Source organism: Ruditapes philippinarum, unplaced genomic scaffold (assembly GCF_026571515.1).
Source record: "Ruditapes philippinarum isolate M1 unplaced genomic scaffold, ASM2657151v2 ctg17837_1_1_1_1, whole genome shotgun sequence".
Lineage (NCBI taxonomy): Eukaryota > Metazoa > Mollusca > Bivalvia > Venerida > Veneridae > Ruditapes > Ruditapes philippinarum.
Window position 1 is genome coordinate 1 of NW_026858440.1, and position 7920 is coordinate 7920.

The window sequence follows — 7920 nt, forward strand, 5'->3', positions numbered from 1 at the left end:
GTTTCACAGAAGCTTCGTCAACAAGTGCCCTGGTGAATTGATTGTCAGCATTTTACAATTTGAACATTTTGTGGAGAATTATGGTCTTTGGAGTTTTTACATATATATTATCAAGTTGACAAACCAACTCAACTCAAATAATTTTATTGGCATAAAACAAATAACAAGTTTATAGCCATACCAAATAACCAGATCAGTGATATTGAATAGACTTGCATGTATAGCTCATTTATAGAAGAGTACTGCAAAAAATTAATATAGAATAACTTATTTTTAAATATTTCTGTGAAATTAGATTTAATTTGACAAGACTTAAAACTGATTTACTGTAATATTCTAAATGGACACTATCAAGTTTACTCAACAACAGCTTTCTCATGTATATCTCTGTATTAACAAATAGCTTTTTTGTTGTGTTTTTTTTTCTTTTTTTAACTTAAATTAGAAAATTTATATAATTAGGAGACTTGTCATTTTGTTGCTAAATATTTATATTTGGACAAGTTTGTAATAGTTGCATTTGATATAGATGGCATCAGATTTCATAAGCATAGTTCTCCAAGTATTTGAGTCTTAATTCTCTTTATTTGTCAGTTAAATTGTTAATACTTCTAAACACTGTTCTTTTTCAAACTATATGTTTCTAAACCTGTAGAATCATCAGTTTAACCTCACCTGAATACTATAGATGAATATTAATTTGTATGTTTCATGTTTATACAGATTAGAATGCTGATTTTATCTCATTAGATCAAACATGTACAATATATGTATAATTATTACAATTTGAAACATACTAAAACAGCATTTCAGTTATTTAACTTTTTATAATGTGGTAAAAATTCAAAGTTAATAAAAAATCATGAGGCACTTCATTTGGATAAAATATAGAAGTTACTGTTCAGAAACAGTAAAACTTACTTTTTGTCCCTCAATTTATGAACTTTCTTTACTAAACCATTAATGAGGTGTAATTTGGATCGTCTTACAATAGCTCTCATTAGCACAACCTGTAAAACGTAACAAAACAATAATATGTAGGTGCCAAAGCTCTGCAAGTACTGAGTATGATATATCCACTAATGTTGCCTGTAAATTTTGTGCTTTACAGTTATTCTTAGTAAAACAAGATGCTTTTTTGGTATGTGACTTGGTCCAGGGACTGATATGCAGTACATGTACGTAGTGATAGAGCTATAATATCTGCTTCTAATAGCAATATCAAGTCTCCTTTACAGCACACTAAGGCATTATAAACCCACGTCTTCATCAACTAACCAAATTACAAGTTAACAATCATGAACACAAACTGTTAAAATTTTGAATCTTTAACTCCTGGCTATGCCGTTCATGAAATATCTGCTTCACCTGAACTAAACAACATTTTGTTATTAAACTGAAATGAAACTAATTCTTTTTGCATAAAAAGGAAGAAGGTAAATAACATGTATATCTTTCCTTATTAACCCATTACTTCATATACACGCCTTTTAACGCCTTTTTCACCCCCCCCCTTTTTTGTTGTCTCAAATGATGAAAAAAAGCCTTATTTAGGCCCCAAACACTTGTTTTTGTTTGAGAAATGTTGTTAAAAAAGTGACCTCTTTTTCGGCGCGGCCCCCCAACCAAAAGATACATCAGGGGGTTGCCAGAAGGGGGATGTGCCCCCTTCTGTTTGGGGGGTTTGAAGGGGGGCGGAGTCCCCCTCATCGCCAAGAAAATTTTGGACTTGTGAGAGGCTGTAAATGACCCCAGATTGATCATAAGGTAACGTGTAACCAACGCTGAAAATCATTTGACTCTATCTCAATCCATTGAGAAGTTGCAGCACTTTGAAATCAATTTTGATGGAAAAAATCAACGCAAAATAGTGATTTTTGGCAATTTTGAGATGTCCCCTCGTTGCCATGGTAACAGAAAATTTAAGCCTGAGCATGTTGTTGCAAGGGCAATGGTACAGTCAACATTTGTGCCAAGTTTGATTAGTGTTGAAGCAGTTTTTATAGTATTATAGCAATTTGAACTTGTAACGGGAGACTTTTCAATGAAAACAGCCATTTTTCACAAAATGCTCATGAAGCAATGGGTTAATGAAAAAAATAAAAAAATCTACAAAACAACAAATTTTCTTCAAATTTATATGACAGGCCATGTTAAAACATGAAAAAACACGATTTAGGGTAATTTCAAGTATTTTCAATCATTTTCTGTTAACCCATTACTTCATATACACGCCTTTTAACGCCTTTTTCACCCCCCCCCCTTTTTTGTTGTCTCAAATGATGAAAAAATGCCTTATTTAGGCCCCCAAACACTTGTTTTTGTTTGAGAAATGTTGTTAAAAAAAGTGACCTCTTTTTCGGCGCGGCCCCCCAACCAAAAGATACATCAGGGGGTTGCCAGAAGGGGGATGTGCCCCCTTCTGTTTGGGGGGTTTGAAGGGGGGCGGAGTCCCCCTCATCGCCAAGAAAATTTTGGACTTGTGAGAGGCTGTAAATGACCCCAGATTGATCATAAGGTAACGTGTAACCAACGCTGAAAAGCATTTGACTCTATCTCAATCCATTGAGAAGTTGCAGCACTTTGAAATCAATTTTGATGGAAAAAATCAACGCAAATAGTGATTTTTGGCAATTTTGAGATGTCCCCTCGTTGCCATGGTAACAGAAAATTTAAGCCTGAGCATGTTGTTGCAAGGGCAATGGTCCAGTCAACATTTGTGCCAAGTTTGATTAGTGTTGAAGCAGTTTTTATAGTATTATAGCAATTTGAACTTGTAACGGGAGACTTTTCAATGAAAACAGCCATTTTTCACAAAATGCTCATGAAGTAATGGGTTAATGAAAAAAATAAAAAAATCTACAAAACAACAATTTTTCTTCAAATTTATATGACAGGCCATGTTTAAACATGAAAAAACACGATTTAGGGTAATTTCAAGTATTTTCATCATTTTCTGTTAACCCATTACTTCATATACACGCCTTTTAACGCCTTTTTCACCCCCCCCCCTTTTTTGTTGTCTCAAATGATGAAAAAATGCCTTATTTAGGCCCCCAACACTTGTTTTTGTTTGAGAAATGTTGTTAAAAAAAGTGACCTCTTTTTCGGCGCGGCCCCCCAACCAAAAGATACATCAGGGGGTTGCCAGAAGGGGGATGTGCCCCCTTCTGTTTGGGGGGTTTGAAGGGGGGCGGAGTCCCCCTCATCGCCAAGAAAATTTTGGACTTGTGAGAGGCTGTAAATGACCCCAGATTGATCATAAGGTAACGTGTAACCAACGCTGAAAAGCATTTGACTCTATCTCAATCCATTGAGAAGTTGCAGCACTTTGAAATCAATTTTGATGGAAAAAATCAACGCAAAATAGTGATTTTTGGCAATTTTGAGATGTCCCCTCGTTGCCATGGTAACAGAAAATTTAAGCCTGAGCATGTTGTTGCAAGGGCAATGGTACAGTCAACATTTGTGCCAAGTTTGATTAGTGTTGAAGCAGTTTTTATAGTATTATAGCAATTTGAACTTGTAACGGGAGACTTTTCAATGAAAACAGCCATTTTTCACAAAATGCTCATGAAGTAATGGGTTAAAGTGTGTAATTTTCTCACCTTATTGTTTAAAGCAACTTTATCAATGGTTGCAGTTGGTGCTAGATCTAACTCCCTCTGATATCCTCCAGATGACATGTTTGTATGTAAATGTCAGCACCTACAACACAAATCTAAGTATGAATCACTTGCAATTCAAACTGTGATTTATAGTGACCTATGGCATAACAAATATGATTCTGAATTATCCTTTCAAAGGAAATTTTTAGCTTTAGCTTTTTGCAGTCTTACTCTCTCCCAATGGCTTCCGAATATTCCAGGCCCTTTGTTGGCTTGAACTCAACATTGCCTTGAAATTAACCTTTTAGAATTTCACTTTGTCAGACTGTTTGATATCAAGAAACCCCTGAATTTGGGCCAATCCTGACTCCTGAGGCATTATTTGAATGCTGCATACTACATACAGCTCTATACTTAGGCTTTGTAGTAAACAGATAAAAATGCATCACATATTAAACGTATGTGACACACATGTTTTACATATGGATAATGGTAGAAACATATGGTGTCTCCAAGAAAAGTACCCCATATGTTTTACATATAATGCAAAGACATGTTTTTCATATGGATACACATGTATTACATATGTTTTTCATATGGTAGGATAACATATGTTTTTCATATGGTAGGAAACAGTGTTTCTCCAAGAAAAGGAACTGTATGTTTACATTTATGGTATAGACTTATGTTTTTCTCATATGGATTTATATGAATCATGTTTTTCATAACAAACGGTATGAACTTGTGTTCCAGAGTTTGGTTTGTTTGAACTTGATCATTCATAAGAATTTTACAAGTGTTAGGTGTTTAACACCACACTTAAGTGAAATTATATATATGTATATAATAATGCTTATAAAACAATTTTCATATGTATTATATGTATATAATTATGCTTATAAAACAATTTTCAAACATCGAAGAATATGTAAAATATGTACTGCAAGTATTTGTACATATTATATGTAATCATTAGAATATATGCATTCATTTTTTATTGAAAAATTTGACTTAGACTATATAGAAAATAAACTTTTTATTGCCTCCCTTTATTTACATGAAATGTTAAATTCGGTAATATTTTGTTATAAATAATGCTTTTTGGAACTTACAAGATAAATCTTAATTTGAAAATCATATTTATGATATGATGGTCACTATCTACGGGTCACTTCGTTTTGAGTTCTTGATTGTTAAAATTTCACTTAATAAACACTAACATATACAAAGGGAGAAAAAAATCACGAATAAAAATGAATGGCAGACTATTCTCCCCATAACCATAATAAGCACATAGATGCTTGAACCAAGAATCTTTTAAGAATTTGTGTACAATCATGTAGAATCTAATTAAGACTGTTCAAAGTGTAAATCTTAAAGAATATATAATCATAAATTTATCATATGAAAAACACATGAAAGTTCACATATATTTAACATATGAAAACTTATTCACATGAAAAACATGTGATAACTGTGAGTTTAACATATGTTTGTTGACACATGTTTTTCATATGGTCCTGTTTAACATATGTTAATCTTACATTTGAAAAACATATGTTCTTATACACATGTTTCTCAAAACACATGAAACACATATGCTTTACATATGGAAAACATATGGTGTACCAAACATACAAAAAACATGTGGTTCATTTTTATCCGTGTATATGGACTTATTCACAAACGTGGTTAGATTTTTTCTTAAATAATTATTAGAATTTTGGTAAATGAAATTGGAAAAGGACATTAAAGGACTGCCATTATCACCAATCAATTACCACGTGTATGTTAAAGGTACAGATTAATCAGGTGATAATTATGAATGACACTTTCTTTCAAATTTGATTAATGAGCACCTACAACTAATTTGAAGCTTATGATAATAAGTTAACATGTTTTTATTTCATATTTTTTTGAAGAGTACTTTAAAAACAAAAAGCATCAAAGGAAACACATTTGCATTATATTAATTTTCAACGAATCTGCAAGAATAAACGTAACAAATTTCTTCTTAATATACTTTAATTCTGCAGAACAGCTTGCTGTGATAACATAATCAGAAAAAGTTAATACCTTCAATATGTTTTTTTCTAAGTGGGCCGATTAGACCCGTGCAGAGTTGATGTGTGCCGAGTTGGTATAGGGTCGAGATAACTCTTTACCTAAAATCTATTATACCAATGTAAAGCTTTTGATTTTATCAGGTCTAGGATTTCATGATATTTATGGACAATCTGTAAATTTTTGGACGATCCATAATGATACAAATTTTTTTATCTGTAAATTTACAGACATATTGTTAGAAAATAGCAGAAGTTGCATTAAAATTCAAATATTGTTAGAAAATAGCAGAAGTTGCATTAAAATTCAAACCCGCAGGTTAAAATGAATAAGGTTAGGTATTATATAAATAAATGTAACAGTATGGTCAGATTCAGAACAATTTGATGACTTTCAATTTTCACTTTTAACAAAAATTCAAAAATCATCATACAAAGATGAAACTCACCTTTGTAAATAGGAAGTGTCTAGCCGTACGGGCCCGTACGGCTAGAACTTTTGGCTAGCCGTACGTGTGTCGCGTACATACGACGATATACATATTGTTTCAATTATCGAAAAAAATAAAAAAACACTTTAAAGGTGCTTTTAAGCACTTAAAGATGCATAAGAGCACAAATAATGTTTTTAGTTGGTTCGTATATTTTGTTATCAAAATGTTCGAAAAAATAAAAAAAGTAACCATTCGAAATTGATATTGTTTCTTTGACAAATATCAGTATATGTGCATAAAATAAGGCATTAATCATCAACACTGATTTGATTCTCAAAAGTGACTTACAGCTAGCTAATACAGTGTGTTTTGGCTAGCCGTACATGACTCACATCCGGCTAGCCAAAAGTTCTAGCCGTACGGCTAGCCACTTCCTTGTAAATATAAACAATCAATAAAACAACTTGTCTTAAGCTGCGGATTTTAGTGTAAAACTAAAAACCGCAAATTTCACATTGAATATCTGTAAATTTATGAATTGAAAAATCCTTAAATTTTTAGACTATCCATAAATATCATGAAATCCTAGACCTGTTTATATAGCTTTGTCACAGTATTTACTTCAGCACATCTTTTGACACCAAAGTATTTTAAATAACTATTTAACCTACCATATGTCAGACCAATGAGATACACAACTGGATAGCTTTGATAAGAATAGCCTGTGGTTTGCAAGTGTGGAAACTGTTTATATAGCCGAAATTAACCGTTAAGAAAGAAGGCGGGTATGGAAAGGAGACAGAAAGAGAGAGTACCCGGCTTTCCTTTCAGAACACAACTTACCCGAAATCTTTTCGTCCGAATACTTGATACTTGCAAATAACTGTTTATCATGTAGATCTATGTCAAAACAATTCTAAAAAATACAAGTTAAAAATAAACATTAAAGAAATCGTGCTTATCTATAATACTTACTTGGTTATACAGAAAATTGTTTTATAAATGAGAATTTTGATAATATATTTTCACATGTGGACATCCGTCCATCTATCGGAAAATAGTAGCATTCAACCTATACGAGGGGCGCAGGGTAGTAGGGCGCAAGGAATGGTCGATGATACAAAAATTAAGTGTAACTTGTAATATGATGATAAGAAATATACATGTATATAAATAAAAAAAACTTAATAAAGCCGTTTTGAAAAAAAAAATCATATTTAAACGTCTACTGTACTGTATATTTATTATAGAATTCCTTATGTAGTACTTTTTTCGTCAGGAATCCATTTTCGAGAATTATAAACATTTTGATGTTGACAACTGAAATTGGCGACCCCTTCTTGAATTATGGATTTGAAACTTACTGAATTATGATGTGTTTCATTTACATATTTCATTTGCTAACCCAGATACTCCACATACAGTATGGAAACGTGGAAATGAGAAAGATTACATGTAGTTGATTAAAAATTAAAAGATGGATCATAGTTCATAAGTTTAGGAGTCATTCAGGAGAAACTGGATTATGTGGATAGAAACTGGCAATGAAGGAATCTTCCAAATGCGAATTCGTCGTTTATAAAGATCTATTTCGAAATTTATACTGTAGGGATTCTATTCCACTTAAATTAAGTGCAATTTCTATTGATCTATAACTATTCCATGTGGTTGCTTATTACAGTTGAGTTCACACTAAAGGTTACACAAAGTGCACTAGGAGTGCACTAGATGTGCACTACTAGTGCACTTCAAAGTGCACTAGTAGTGCACTACTAGTGCACTTCATAAGTGCACTTTGTAGTGCACCAGACCTAT

The 7920-nt window shown here is 32.5% G+C and overlaps 1 long non-coding RNA gene across 1 annotated transcript; it reads right to left on the minus strand.

The window, feature by feature from the left end:
* Positions 1-920: 920 nt before the first annotated feature.
* On the minus strand, positions 921-7166 carry LOC132753184 (uncharacterized). The gene is made up of 3 exons (XR_009628918.1): positions 7081-7166; positions 3609-3708; positions 921-1010 (listed from the first exon to the last, which is right to left on the minus strand). It is a non-coding gene; the product is annotated as an uncharacterized LOC132753184 (long non-coding RNA).
* Between the last annotated feature and the right edge of the window lie 754 nt (positions 7167-7920).